This window comes from Camelus bactrianus, chromosome 3, assembly GCF_048773025.1.
Source record: "Camelus bactrianus isolate YW-2024 breed Bactrian camel chromosome 3, ASM4877302v1, whole genome shotgun sequence".
Lineage (NCBI taxonomy): Eukaryota > Metazoa > Chordata > Mammalia > Artiodactyla > Camelidae > Camelus > Camelus bactrianus.
The window spans coordinates 109227427-109243491 of NC_133541.1; the positions used below are offsets into that span (position 1 = coordinate 109227427).

Here is a 16065-nt window from a genome sequence, read left to right on the forward strand (position 1 = left end):
CCCTTAACTCTTATTTCATGCTCATTCAGTCCATTCCTCTTACTGGGTCTTTCATCTTCCACTGTCTCCAACAAGGATTTTTGGCATCAAGGCTTGGCAGAGGATATGGCCTTTTTTTCCCTGAGTTTTCACTCAGTAGTTCATTCATTAGTTTTAAAAGGATGCATGTTTTGAGCACTGGCTGTATGTCTGACATGGTGCTGAGGTTTTACATGTCTAACTAAAGATTTGTTCATTCAGTTTGTAACAAATATTTAGATTCTTTCTCCATACCAGGAACTAAGGCAGTTGATAAAATAGAAAGAGCATGTAAACCGTTGCTTGGAGGGAGGAGGTGATGAAAAGAGATTCTTGTACTGCATGTTTAAAAACCATTTAAAATGGAAATACACATATATAAAGTGCATAAGTTTTGATCAATTATTTACAAAAGGGAAGCTATCCATATCATAACATTACCAGCACTTGAGAAGCCTACCTCATATCACCTCCCAGTCATTATCTGCCAAAGGGACCTACTATTCTAATTTCTGTTACTTCTAATTTGCTTGTTTCTGTCTAAAATCATCTTTATTCATGAGAGGAATTAACCAGTATCATTCCTTTTAAAAAAAATGTCTTTTTAGGGTTTTGGTATAAAGATTGTGGTGGCTTCATCAGCAAGTTGTGATTGTTTTTTCTTTAGAACTGTCTCTATAAGATTGGTATTATTTCTTTTTTAAATGGTTGCAAGTATTCATTGATGAAGCCTTCTGGGCCCAGTGGTTTCTTAGTAGAAGGTTTCAATTTACAGATTTAATTTCTTTAATATATGTAGGACTGTTAAGATTGTATATGTATTTCTTCTCGTGCCACCTTTAATAAGTTGTATTTTTCCTAGGCATCTGTCTATTTTAGATACATTTTCACATTGAGTTGCTATCACTCTCTTATCTTGTCAGTGTATAGAATTTGTTTTTAATTTGTCATATTGGTAATTTGTGCTTTCTCTTTTTTCTTGATTATTCTTCTGGGGGTTAGCCTTTTTTTTTTTTTTTTTTTGTCTCTTCAAATAACCAGCTTTTTTTCTATGTTATAAATTTATTTTCTATTCCTTTTTTTCCACTCTCAACTTAAACATTTTTTGAGGAAGGGTGATAATTTGCTTGTTTTTCCGGTTTCTTGAAATGGATGCTTAGATAATTGATTTTTAATTTTTCTTTTTTTTCTAATATATATATATAATACTATATATTATATATACTCAGTCTTTTTATGGCTGAGTAGTATTCCACTGTATGTGTACACCACATCTTCTTTTCCATTTATCTGTTGATGGACGCTTAGGTTGCCTCCATGCGTTGGCAATTGTAAATAATGCTGCTATGAACATTGGGGTGCAAGTATCTTTTCAAATTAGTGGGTTTTTTTTTTCAGATATGTACTGGGGAGTGGAATTGCTGGGTCCTACAGTAATTCTATTTTTAGTTTTTTTGAGGAACCTCCACACTGTTTTCCACAGTGGCTGCACCAATTTATATTTCAACCAACAGTGTACAAGGGTTCCCTTTTCTCCATATCCTCACCAAAGTTTGTTATTTGTGGGCTTTTTGATGATAGCCATTCTGACGGGTGTGAGGTAATATCTTATTATGGTTTTGATTTGCATTCCTCTGATGATTAACAGTGTTGAACATCTTTTTATGTGTCTGTTGGCCATCTGTGTGTCTTTGGAAGAATGTCTATTCAGGTCTTCTGTTCATTTTTAATTGGGTTGTTTATTTTTTGATGTTGAGGTGTATGAGCTGTTTATATATTTTGGATATTACCCCCTTATTGGATATATCACTTGCAAATATTTTTTCCCATCAGTAGGCTGCCTTCTCATTTTGTTGATGGTTTCCTTTGCTGTGCAAAAGCTTTTAAGTTTAATTAGGTCCCATTTGTTTATTTTTGTTTTTATTTCCTTTGCTTTAAGAAACAGATCTAAAAAAATATTGCCACAATTTATGTGAAAGAGTGTTTTACCTAGGTGTTCTTTTACGAGTTTTACGGTTTCTGGTCTTAGACTTAGGTCTTAATCCATTTTGAGTTTATTTTTGTGTATGGTGTTAGAGAATGTTCCAATTGTTTTACACGTAGCTTTCCAGTTTTTCCAGCACAACTTATTTTTTTTTTTACTTTTTTTATTGAGTTATAGTCATTTTACAATGTTGTATCAAATTCCAGTGCAGAGCACAATTTTTCAGTTATGCATGAACATACATATATTCATTGTCACATTTTTTTTCCCTGTGAGCTACCACAAGATCTTGTATATATCAACTTATTGAAGAAACTGTCTTTCTCCATTGTATATTCTTACCTCCTTTGTTGTAGATTAATTGACCGTAAGTGCGTGGGTTTATGTCTGGCCTCTCTATTCTGTTCCATTGATCTATGTGTCTGCTTTTGTGCCAGTACTATACTGTATTAATTACTGTAGGTTTGTAGTATACTCTGAAGTCAGGGAGCGTGACTCCTTTAGGTTTTTATCTGTTTTATATGACGTGCCTAGTTTTGGTTTTCTTTGTCTTTTTCCTAAGGAATCAAACACCATTTATTTTAGAACTAAATAGGACAGATTGAGTAAAAGAAAACTTTGTCCTAAACTTTCCCAAAATACATTTGCTTACCAGGTTGCAAGTTATTGATTATATCAGTCCCACCAGTGGCCCTCATAATATTCACAAAGGATGTACAAATTATGTCATTTGGTTGAAGAGTCAAGTTTGAAAATAACAATCTTTCCATTCTTTGTGCTTTAGAACAATTTTCAAGACACATTTATTATGCTCCCAGTCCATAACTGTTCAATTAAATTTTTCTTCTAAAAATAACTTACAGCAAGAGAATCATTTACTTTATACATATTAAACAACAGAACTCATCCATTTTCTCTGGTGTTCCATGGAGGGAAAAAGTGGTCCAGCCGAATAGATGTAGCAATAAGTAAGTTTCCTATTTTGTCTTCTGTTTTAATTACCAGAGAAAATCCTTTGCTGTTTTCATCTTGGTTTCAACACAATGGTATCAATATCCTTTTCTTTGAATCTTGATCATGAATCTTATAAAAGAACATTGTTCTTTTACATTGGAGAAATTGGTATTTCAAAGCTCTGTGGTCTCCTCCCTTCAGACACTGCCCAGGGTACTTCCTTTCCTGGAGCACACAGTCATACTGAAGCAGACAAGTGCCCACATCCTTTTTCACACCTGCACCTGCTGCCCTCTGGGTTGTCCTCATAATGCTGGGACTGCATTCCCTCCGTTGCAGCTTCAATCTGCTTCCATCCACAGTGGCTTCCTAGGTTTGGTTTTCTTTAAGAATATCATGCTTGGGAATTATAGAGCCTTTTGAATTTGTGTCTTGATGTATTTCATCAATAGTCAGTCTTTCTTTAATTATTGCTTCTTCACTGTTTCCTGTCCATCTAGAATCCTAATTTCACGTATAAGGCCTTTTCAACATGTTCCTTATGTTGCTTATGCATATTTCTGCATTTTCTATTCTTTTTTCCCTCCCTCTCTCTGCATCATTCTGGATCTTTCCCACTCTTTTGACTTATCTTCTCTTTGCTGTGTTTAGTCTGGTTTTACACTTACTATTGAATTAATTTCAATTGTCTTAATTTTCAGGTTGGCATTTCCACTTGCTTTTTTTTTTTTTTTATAGATTATTGTTCTCTGAAGATATTCTCCATCTTTTCATCTGTTTTCTGGAGCATATTATTTATAATTATTTTACAGTCCCTGTTTGGTAATTCTAGAGTCTGGGTTATCTATTACTATGTTTCTATTGCCTGATATTTTAAAAATTGGATTTAGGTCAATTGTGCCTGTATACTGTCATGCTGTTATTTTTGCAGTGAATACCTTAAATTGTCTATGAAAAATTATGGTGGCTCTGAATCATGTTATCTTCTAGAAAGGATTGAATTTCCTCATGGCTGGCGGAGTATGGATGGATCACCTTGATCCAACCATGGATTGAGATGATTTGAAGCTGTGTTTCAGGCTTTGTGAAGAGTGTCTATTTCTCATTCCCTTTAATCCTTGGACATAGCCCATTGGGGTCTCAATTGAAAAGCAGTACCTCCTCTGTGGCGGGCCCTGAACTCCAACTTTTGTTTCCCCAATACTATGGGACTGTGAAAAATCATTACTCAGCTTTTTTTTTTTTTTACCTCTTAGCAACTGCTTTATCAAAAACAACCTTTTAATTTTATTTTGTAATGAAGCCTTCCCTGACCATCCTCCCTGAAGGACCGCCCCCCCATCACTATCATTCATTTTGTTTTATTTTTAGATTTACAAAAAGAGTCCCATATACCCTTCACCCAGTTTTCCCAGTGTTAACTTCTTACATACCATGGTACATTTGTCAGAACTAAGGAAGAAATATTGGTACCTTACTATCACCTAAACTATAGGCTTTATTTGGATTTCTCTAGTTTTTTCTTGATTGTCCTTTTACTGTCCCAGGATCCAATCTAGGCCAGCACATCACATTTAGTCATCATGTCTCTTTAGTCTCCTCTCAACTGTGACAGATTCTTAGCTTCCCTTGTTTTTCATGACCTTAACAGTTTTGAAGAGTCCTGGTCAGGTATTTTGTAGAATGTCATTTGGTTGAATTTGACTGATTTTTTTTCCCCTCGTGATTAGACTGAGGATATGAGTTTTTGGAAGGATATCACAATGGTGAAGTGCTTTTACTGTCACATGATATCCCCATGACTTATCGCTGTGGATTGGAGTAGGGTAGTGTTTGACGGGTTCCTTGACTGTAAAGTTACCATTTTTTCCATTGTCATTCTCTGTTGTTCGGAAGGAAGTCAGCTCTTACTCAAGGAGAGGAAAATGAGTCCACCTCCTAGAGGAGGGTATCAGCTAGGTTTGCTTGGTCTTCTCAGACTCTTACCACATACATGTGCATCTGAGAATTTTGCTAACACACTGAAGAACTCCATGCAAAATGTTGGGCTCACTTTCCTATGGTTCCTTTATCTCTAGGATATTGGCTCTTTACTTTCTGACTGCCTCCAACTCATTTTTTGTCCTTCTAGCTCAGTAGAACGGCTTGGTGACTATTTTCTGTTTTTACCTTTTTGTTCTGCAGTGAGAATCAGAAAATGCCCTGAGTGGAGAAAGCACCAATTTAAGACCAACTTCAGTATGTTTTCTTTTCTTCTGGCCCTATAAGTCATGGCTGCCTTGTTGTTCCCCATTGCCTTCAAATTCCTGATTTTGTTTTTGATCCAGTCTTTATAGTTGTTCTCAGTAGGAAGGTTTGTCAGATACAGATTACTTCTTCATAGCCAGGAGTCAATAGGGAGCCACTGAAGGTTCCCACAGCTACTCTGCATTATGTGCCTGGCCTCCCTCGACTGGCTTGCTTTTGGCCCATCTTTCTGTTTATCTCACCTGATGCTTTCCTCAGGGATTAGCTGTTGCTTTTCTAATTCTTTTCTTCCCTCCAGCAGTTTTTCTTTTCTAGCTGTTCTATTTTTTTTGGTTGGGGGAAGGTAGTTGGGTTTATTTATTGATTTTTAATGGCGATACTGGAGATTGAATTCAGGACCTTGTACATGCTAAGCATGCGCTCTACCACTGAGCTATATCCTCACCGCTCACTTCTATGTTTACACTAAACTCATAGTTCATACTTTACACAATAGCTGGGGTAATCTTTAAAATATTAAATCTTTGCATTGGATTCCATTTGTTCTTAGAATGAAATGCAATTCCTCACTGTGAACTTAAATGATTAGTCCTAACCTCCCTCTCAGACCACATCTCATGCCACTCTCCCCTTACTTTACCTTACTTTACCAAGCAAATGATTTTTTCCACTTGTTTTTGAGCTCAAATCTTCACACAATTAATTTTTTTCATCATCCATATCTCAGTTTAAGTGTTACCTTCTCAATAAAGCCTTGCCTGACCATCCTATTTGAAGTACTTTTTCCCCAGTCATTAACGTTTGTTTTTTTCCTTGATAGTAATTACCTTCCTCTAAATTTTTTTTGCTCATTTACTTATTTACTTTTTCATTTTGGGATATAAGCAGCACAATAATAGGAACTTTCTTTCTCTCCACTGTGTTGCTCGTCCCTGTAGTAGCTCTTGGCACATAGTAAGCATTAAATGAATGAATGTAATCCTACAAGATTTGTTTACTCTATGGCTTGCTTTGTGCTCATTTTCCTGATAAAACTCTCATTAAATTATCATAATAACCTTACAGAGTAGTCTAATATTGCCCCCATTTTATAGAAGAATGATGTTTAAGGCATAGAAAGATCAAGTGTCTTGTTCAGTTATAGCAGGTAGTTGGTGGTACTGGGATTTGATCCCAAGTTTGCACTTTTTACCCCAACATCAGTTTTTAAACTTATAATCTGTAGTGTATACTTCAGGTTATTTGTTATAATCAGTTAGACTTTCTATTAATTTTACATGTGGCAACCTTCTCTCTACAAAATAATAGTTTTCTTGATGACAAAAATATGGCCTTGTGAATTTACACCAGAAGAGATTTGAGAATAGATATCTGTTGTTTTTGCCCAACCAGCATCCATTCGTCATTCTATGGTAACCCTGAGTTTTCCTTGGGGAACGTCCTTCACCTTACCCACTGTCACTCCAGGTGGTTTGGTTAGGGTTAGCCCAAGATGGGGGCATGGGAGGACCTGACATAGGACTGCTTAATCAATATATTCTAGACCCTGAACAGGGAGTTGTTCAGGAATAAATGTATGACCCAAATCTATTTGGTCACAGTGAATGAGACAATACTTTGAGGATGTAAACTATCTTCCCCACCGCCACATTAAAAGGAAATAGAGGATGAAGCCAATACTGAGGGAATTGGAGTCAAGAACTGGAGAGAAGCTGGATTCTCAACAGTATTGTCTGAACACTTGTATGCAGTCAGACTCAAACCATGATCTCCTCTAGCCTTTTTAGTTAAATAGACCAACTCATTTATTTTGTGCTTAAGCCAATTTTAGTTGGATTTCTCTTCTCTTTACACCGGAAAGAGCCCTGATTTTTGTAATTCTCCATAAATGCCTCTGGATGGTTGATTGGCTATGTGGATGTGCCACTTGTGCCTAAACCAAGAGTGCATCATGTAGCCTGTTAGAGGCAGAAAGGTGTCCTGTCTGACTTTGCAGAAAATCTCACCACGCATGTCCCTCTGCTCTCTGCTTTGGGCCCTCGACTCTGCGTAAGGGTGGGCTCTCCTTTCTCAGGTGGCGGTAACAGTGAGCCAGACGGAGTGGTCGCTGATGCTTGGATATCAATTAGTGAAGCTCTAACTGCAAGAAAATCTCTCAGACTTGTCCTAAGTGTCTTAATCTCTCAATAGGCCTTCTCCTCTAAAGGCTTAGGGGGCTGATAATATGTTTGAGCCGTTGATCCTTTCTTTGATCATGACTTATAGGATTATTCTGTAATGAGATGGTGCAGAGGAACTGAGGCTGTTATTTGGTTGTCTTGCTCACACCGAGGCCATGCTGCTTCACTCGGGCATATCAGTAATACTCTTATTCTTCCAGACCAGGCTCCAACAGCATCTCTTCTGTGTCATCTTTACATGTGACCCGACTGGAAAAGATCTCCTGTTGGAACTTGTGTAGCATTCCTTCAGATATTCTTATGGTTTCATAATTTTCTACCTTGTAATATAATCATTTGTGTATATTTTTATCTTCTTTCTGAGAATTGAAGCTCCATTGTCCCCTCGGCACATAGATAGCAGAGTGTTTGATCTGTAGTGGGTATTCAGGCAGTGTTTATTGAGACTGTGGACAAGTAAAGAAATGCCTTAGTTATTTTTTTCTTTTTTTTTTTTTGCAGGAGTGGCAGGAAGTGGGGGTGGTATATCTGAAGAGACCAGAGTTGTTTCCAAAGTACCTGGAGGACTATTAGGTAGAAGAAAGGTTGATTTTGTCCATGCCATCCCAAAGGGCAGAAACAAAACTAGTGGGTAGATATTTTAGGGGAACATATTTCAGCTCAATATAGACTTTCCTATGGCCAAAGCTCTTGAAAGGTGATTGGTTTGTCTTATAAAGTTGTTAATGTGTATATCATTGGAGTCATGAAAGCAAGTACTGGGTGATCACAAGGAAAGTGCAGAGCAGATTCAAGGATCTTAGAAGGGACTGGGCTTGTAGGCTCCTTTCTGCTCACACACTACTATCCAAGACATCTTCAGTATAGTTGACTATGGAATGCTCTCGGGAGCAAAACTTAAGATGTAAATCCTCACTCATTTGATATACATAGAGGTAGTAGTCACAATGACTAAGAATGTGGGATTCAGGGTTCAAATTCTGGCTCTGCTGCTTGCTAATGTGTGCCCTTGACAAAGCTACTTAACAGCTCTGAACCTCAGTTTCCTGATCTGTAAAATGGTGATGATAACAATACCTGCCTCACCAGGATATTATGTAGTCATGCATTTAGAACTTAGCCTGGCATAGAGAAAGTGCCCAATTATTATTACCACCACTCTTCCTCGCCCACCATGATCCCTAGCCTGTGACTGTGACCTGCACTTTGGGGGCTGTGTCTTTCCTTCCTCCTTGTAGCATCTCAGGCTTTGGGCAGAAGAGGTCCATGTAGGTCCCACAGAGACCCCAGAGCTTATGCCTCTGAGCAGTCAGTTGACAGCTGAATGTGAGACTGGAGATGTGAGCCTTTGAGGCTTCCAGCCACTTTCCAAAGCCAACAATGCAAGATAAAAACACAATATCATTTCTCCACTTTCTTCAGGGATTCTGGCTGCCGGTCTCATTAAAGGCAGTTTTCTCCTGACTTTCAGAAGCAAAGGGTCCTTTTTTGTTTTAAAAGCTTCACATTTAACATTGGATTCCCAAAAGGCTGATGGCAGTTTCTTCAGTTTCCCCCCAAGTCCCTGACCTGAATTTCCAGTGCCTGGGTTATAGGTGCATCAACAAAATGTATACTCTGGGATTAGAAAATCCATTCTTGTCCTTTGGCCATTTAGAAAATGGCAAGAGGAGATCTCAAGTCCGCAGCCCACTCCTTGGTTGAAAGCAGAGTTGATCCCAGAGTAATTCTCTGTCCTAAGAGTTTTGAGAGTCAATAATGGTGGAACAAAATTGATTCAAAAGCTCTCTTACATAATTATTTTATATAAGTGCCTTAATAAGAAATTTTTACATGCAGTAGGTATTTAATAAATGTTTTATCTATATAACATCATCTCCATTTTAAAGAAGAGTGAAGTAGTGTTTTCGCTTCTGCTTTAAACATAAAGAAACACAGAGACACAGTAACTCACCCCGCCCAGCAAATAAGAGATAGAGTTGAGACTCTAAGGCTGATCCCCAAAGCTCAGACCATTTGTGGTGAATCATGCTGTCTTCTTTTAGGAGGGCTATAATAGAGGATTTATTATTTATATAATAAATTTAACAAATTAACAAAACTCAGTTGTAGGAATCTCAACACGGTAACAAATACATACAGTGGACTAATGTATACATCTTTATGTTGACCGCTTAGGCCAACCTGGAGAGGTTGATGTTCATATCCGTGATTTATAGGTAGGAAAAAATAGACTCCAAGAAGTTAAGGAGTTTGCTCAAGGTTGCAAACTAGCCCAAGGGAGCAAAGCTAGGATGCAAACCCTGCTTCCCGAACCACTGGGAGATACACTTTCCACCACATCACAGTTGTAGCCCTCCAAGAAGTGAATTTTTAAAAATCACCCTCAAAGTATACCTTTTTAAACTTTTTTTCAAAGCACTTTAAGGAATTCCCACTTTAAGGAGTCTTCATGGAATCTCTCAGTGATCCAACAAGCTTGGCAGGGCAAGCTTTCACTACTTTGTTTTAGTAATGACAGGTCTGAGGCCAGGAGTTTTGCCTTATGTCAGATAAGGAGACTGATGGGCAAGACAGGTTAGAACTAGCTCTTCTCACATGAAGCTTCACTTTGGTTCTCCTCTGCTTCGTTTCTTTGTCCTGCCCACCTTCCTGATTCCTTGAGTCATTTCTTTTGACCACTCAGGGTCTCCATTCTGGTGCTTCTTTGGGCCTCCCCTTCCCAGTCTTCATTTACCCCACACGTTCTATGCCAGGTAGCTGTTGAGAGAAGAGTTTACCTGAAAACTAGTGATGCTGCTCTATCTCTCACTTCCTCACTCCTTATCTCTCTCCCCAAACCTGTTTACTGGTACCTATCCTACCCCTCAGAGACCTCAGAGCTCATAAGCAAATTATGTTTCATAGATACACGTTTAAGTTTTTGGTAACCTAAAGTGTTACCCCCCTTCACAGAGGTCAGTGTGAAGATGGGAAAAGATCAACAAGTTCTTAGAGACAAGAAGATGCTTGATATTGAGGCTGAGAGATCAGTCTTTGGAGTCAGATAATGTGTGTTCAGGTGTCTGTCTGTGTGGCCCCCTCATTGGCTGTGTGAACTTAGGCAAGTCAATTAACTCTTTAGCCTCTTTTCCTAACCTAGTAAATGTGTCTAATTTATAAGGTTATGATGAAGATCACAGGAGGCAATTCATATGAACTGTTTAGCACAAGGCATGTGCTCTTTTATTAGTATAGTAAGTGCTGAATAAATGGTAGCACTGTTAATTGGGTAGATAAGATTAACTTAAAGTAATTCAAAGCAGGGACTGCGGTTCAACAACTGTACAATCTCCAGTGTCTAATTCAGGGCCTGGCTTAAAGTTGATGTTCTAGGTCTATAGCTATGGGTATCATCTATTGAATACTTTTCTTGCTGGAGGCATGTGCTGAGTTGAGTGTGCATTATGTCACGTAATACTCCAGCAACCCCTGGGGAGGGTATTCTGGTTCTCTTACAGATATTACAGATACAGGTGATAATGCAGCTGAGGCTTGGAGGGTCTGATTCTTTCATAGTCACATGGGCTACTCTAAAGATTACGGACTAGTGGAGTCAAGGTTTGAAGCCAGTTATATCTGTCTCCCAAGCCTGCATTCACTCCCCAATTTGATGAGTGATCTATTCTGTTAATTAACATTCTTTGATTGTTTTCACTGGGAGAGGTAGTGGATCTAGGGCCTGGGATGCAGTGAGGAGGATGGCACAGTCCCTACTGATACGGAATTCATTGTCTGGGAGATAGACCCCTGTAACATGGGGAGGGAGGATGAGTGGGGGCCTGGGGCCATGTGGGGGCCATAGGCACATTCCAGGGGGACTTGTTGCCTCCTGGAGGAGGTGGAATTCAGACTTGGGAGATGGATAAATGGTAGACGAGTGAGAGGAGGGCATGCTAGAGAATAAGTCTAGCTGGGCCAGGGGTTGGGGCAGGACTCCCTTGGAAGATGATCTGTGGGTCTCAGCAGGAGGTCTGGAGGAGAGCAATGAGGAATCAAAGTGGAGAGAAACGTGAAGACCAAACTGAAAAAATACTGAAGAGCAGCTTAAGGAGGGTGAAGGTGAGCTAGGCAAAGTTGAGTTAGAAGTTAATACAGACTTGGGGCTGTGGGCGCTCACATGCACAGAAAGTGTTTGCTAGAGTGTGAGAAAGCCACAATGAATTTGAACCAGTTTTGATTTTTCTGGGACAGTCTTCCATGCCAGATAGGAAGCTGTGAATGTCAGGTCGGTGGGTGGGGCCAAGAGGTCATTTGAGGGAGTGGGACTTGTGGGGTCGTCTCATGTAAGATACCAGAGCTCAACTGTTTTCTCCCACTTCTCTCCCAGGGGAATATGAGCACGGAATGAGATCAGGTGACCACACCCCACCACTCCCACACAAGCCTCAGAACCCTGCGTGTACTGCAGGGTGCAAGGATGGGGCTGGCTTCTGTGATGATTCTGCCAAGGGCCAGTCCTGCTGCTTCTGTGGGAGCTTCTGGGAGAGGCCCTGCTGGGCATTTTCTGCAGCTGCATTGCAGCCACATGGCCTTACACTGTTTTTCTACTGACCAATCGTGAGGTTATTAAGTTATCGAACACTCTGGGAGCACAGCAGGTGGGAGGCAGCTCCCGCAAACTGCGTTTGCTTCTCTGTGATTACATCGCAGTCTATGAAGAATGTTTCCCATGTTGAGGTACAGGTTTCCAAATGAAAGTGAGAGCAAGCAATTGAGCATGTGATGCTTTAGTTTTTCTTTTTAAAAATGACCATCAGTGCCGTTGCATTCCCCTGCCAGTTCTGTGTGTTGTGATATATTTGGTGGCCCTGGAGAGCCAGCCCTGAATCCATATTCTGCATGTGGGCTCAGAGCAGGGCAGTGGGGTCCAGCTTTGAGAGCACTTAATTTGGAGCCAGACAGAGTTTCTCACTACAGTCACCCACACGAGGCCACCCCAGTTCCTTCTCCAGCCAGAGCTCCTCCTTCAGTTTGGCTGGAATTGGAACAATGCAGTAGGGTCAACATCAGTCTCTCATGGTGACTGGGAAGAATGTATGTCATGGGTTAAGCAAATGGAAGGACAGTCCTCAAAGCTTAGATCATGCAGCCTTAAAGACTTAAATCATTGAAGTATTTGAAGCCAGGTAGGCACGAGGATAAACGAGAAGTAGGTCTCCAGTGGTCCCAAAGTCTAGAGCCACCAGTTCTAATTATTCTCTCTATGCCCATGGGGCCTTCTCTAGAGACCCTGGTCCCCATCTCCTTCCCTGCCTCGCAGAGAAGAACCTAAAAATACAACCTTGAGCATCCACTGACTTGGGGAACTTTGAGAAAACAAGAAGGCTGGTACCCACAGTCCCATGGTGTGCTCTTCCACACAACTTAGTAACTGCATCTCTCTCTCTTTATTTTTTTTTTATCCCATCTCCATTCACTCCTTTTCTTTAGTCAGTCTAGAATACTCTTCCTGAATTTTATGTCTAATGAAATGCTAGACAATATTCAAAATCCTGTTAAACAAGCCACATCCTCCCTATAGTTTCTCCTGCACTCTTCTGGGTGTTTCTCTCTTGCTTGTACAAACCTAGGGCACTTTGCTTGTGTTACAGCAGTTTCCAGGATGCAGTCTTCCTGGGCCTGGTGGCTGGGAAGATGGTTTTACACAAACAAAGACATGGAAGTGAAGTACATGGTGAGGAAGTTGTTTCCTCTTCAGTATTTCTGTCTCTCTACCAAGAAGATCTCTTGTTGGTGCTGCTATGACTTTCACATCTTTTTGCCACTTGCTGGTTTCTTTTTCTTCAAATAAAAGCAGAGGACAGAACAGGCCTCAGGCCCGGAGTGGTTGTAGATCACTAGAATTTTTTTTCTGTATATATATTTTAATTGAAGTACAGTCAGTTTACAATGTTGTGTCAATTTCTGGTGTACAGCGTAATACTTCAGTCATACATATACATGCATATATTCCTTTTCATATTCTCTATCAGTATACAGTCCTCCGCTTTACCAACTGAGCTATCAAAGGAACTTCTATCATTATAGGTCACTACAAGATATTGAATAAAATAGGTAAACAGCAAGTTCATACTGTATAGCACAGGAAACTAATCACTAGAATTTAATAGCACTCATTTAATTTTATTGTTTTTATTTATGTTCATCTTCTAATGTTGGTGACTAATATGGGGTTTCCATTTATTAAAGTGTTATAACATTAAAAAAGAAACTTACTGAAGTTAGAAAAATGAGCTGGTGGGGAAAAAAAGAATAAATAATAAGAAATTTCCTGCAGATGAGGCAAGTATTGTGGAAGTTATGTCACAGTGATTGGAATTTCACTGAAACTAATTCTGTAGGAGGAGAATTGGTATGCCTCCTTTTCTCTCAATCCTAGGAGGGCAGGGCCTATGCCTCATTCATCTCTGAGATATTCTAGGACAGGTGTTGGCAAGCTAGCATCCATCGGCCAAATCTGGTCCACTGCCTGCTTTTGTATGGCCCACCAACTAGGACTGGGTCTTACATTTTTAAAAAGGTTGAAAAAAAATCAAAAGAATAATATTTCAAAACACATGAAATTTATGTGAAATTCAAATTTCAGTTCTGTTGTAAACACAGCCACACCCATTTGTCTATGTAGGTCTAGGGCTGCTTTCACACCCTAAGGGCAGAGCTGAGCAGTTGTGACAAAAACAGCACAGCCCACGTGCTTAAAGTGTCTTACTGTCTGGTCCTTTGCAGAAAAAGTTTGCAGACCCCTGTTCTAGAGTATCACTGGGCTTGGAGTCAGGAGGCTTAGGGTGGACCCCTGGCACTTCCACTTAGTCGCTGGGTGACCTTAGGCAAATCAAGTCCTTTCTCCCACCTTAGTTTTCCATTTATAAAATGGAGCTAATAATAGTATCTACCTCATAGGGCCATTGTGAGGATGGGATGCACGTGAAACCACTTCATTAATGTGAAAGCATTATTAAAATGAGATTTTTAAAATTTCTCTCAGTGGTTCTAACTTCTGTTTTGTGAAAGGCAGTGTGTACTCATAAATACTGACTCCAGTTCCTCCTGTTTTCTAATGGAACTGGAGGTCTTCTACTTTAAAGCTAAGGAGAGATCACGCTCTCTTTTTCTCCCCTACTTCTAACAGCTATTATCTTGCTATTTTCCACTATTTCAGGGTTTTTTTTTTCCCTTCTCACTGGTAATTAAAAAGCACCCTCTCCCTCCTTTTCTTTTGATCTTCCTCATCTTGACCACTGTAGTCAACTCTACCCCAACCCAGGATTTTTTCCTCCAGACCAAATTGTACTTAAGGAAATACTATCAGAATAGAAGCAAGGAAGTATTTCTACTTGGTATTGTCCTAGATCTACTGTGTGCTGTAAGAACGTACTTAACTTCTTTTTGCATTTTCAAATAGAATTTGCTCAGGCTGGGATATTTGCATGAAATTGTGTGTGTGTGTGTGTGTGTGTGTGTGTGTGTGTGTGTGTAAGAGATAGTACTTGGAAGAAAGATGCTGAGCATTTATTTGGCATTTATTGAGCATTTACTATGTGTTGGGCACTGTGCTAAAGGATTTTACACTCATTGTCTTATTTAATCCTCTCAGTAGTATTAAGAGGAAGATAATGTTATTATCCCTACTTAATAGACTGGGAGACTAGGACTGAGGTTGAAGTCACTTGCCCAAGATCTCCTAGCAGAAAAGCGGTGGTACTGGGACTTGTGTCTGTGTCTGATTACACTAGAACTTCCAGGCTTACCAGTCACAATACACAGTTGACTCTAGAAGAACATGGGAGTTAGGAGAGCTGACCCTCTGCACAGTTGGAAATCTGTGTATAAATACCAGTTTCCTCCGTAACCACAGTTTTGTATTGGTGGATTCAACCAACCTTGAATTGTGTATTACTATAGTATTTACTTTTGAAAAAATTCTGCATATAAGTAGATCCACACAGTACAAACCCCTGTTGTTCAAGGGTCAGCTGTACAGCTACCTTTGCCCAGCAAGCTTTTCCTGACCCCCATTGGTGCTCCCAGTGTCATGCAGTTCTCCCATCCCAGTCCTTGTGACAGTGCATTGTCACTGCCTGTGTAGTTAGAGTCAGTCTTCCCAACTAGCCTGTGGGCCTGAGCAAGACAGGGACCTGGTCTTTCCTGTACATTGCTGTATCCGATGCAGGCCTGATATGGAGTGGGCATCCGCAAATGTTTATCAAACGGATGAACCAATACATGAGTATAATGAGAATGTATACAGCTCACAGTGTTCACCTAGAATCTAAGGGAAAGGAGAATGATAGTCAACTTCCTTCCAGCTGCAAATTCCTCTGTTGCTAAGGAGGCTTTGGGAAAACAAAGGAAAAAGGAAGTGGAAGAACCCTAGTTTTTATTTCAACTGAAAACACAAGGCCATGAGATACATTATTGAATTTGAGGAAGGGGGAAGAAAGTTGCACACCATGTGTTTCTTTCCCATGAATCCAGTATTTCTTCAATTTTAGCTTTTTGTTTTCTAGCTTTATGATTGTTGCCATATCTGAGAACCAGCTATATTATTTCCTTAATATTAAAAAAATTAGTCCCTTTTCAAAATACATATATTTATTTTAAAAGAATCTTTATAACACTACAATAAATGGGAAGCCATTA

At 39.6% G+C, this 16065-nt stretch overlaps 1 long non-coding RNA gene across 1 annotated transcript in view; it reads left to right on the plus strand.

The window, feature by feature from the left end:
* LOC141577111 (uncharacterized) overlaps positions 1-16065 on the plus strand; it is a 742740-nt gene that overhangs the window by 97024 nt on the left and 629651 nt on the right. The gene's annotated exons all lie outside the window — the stretch shown is intronic.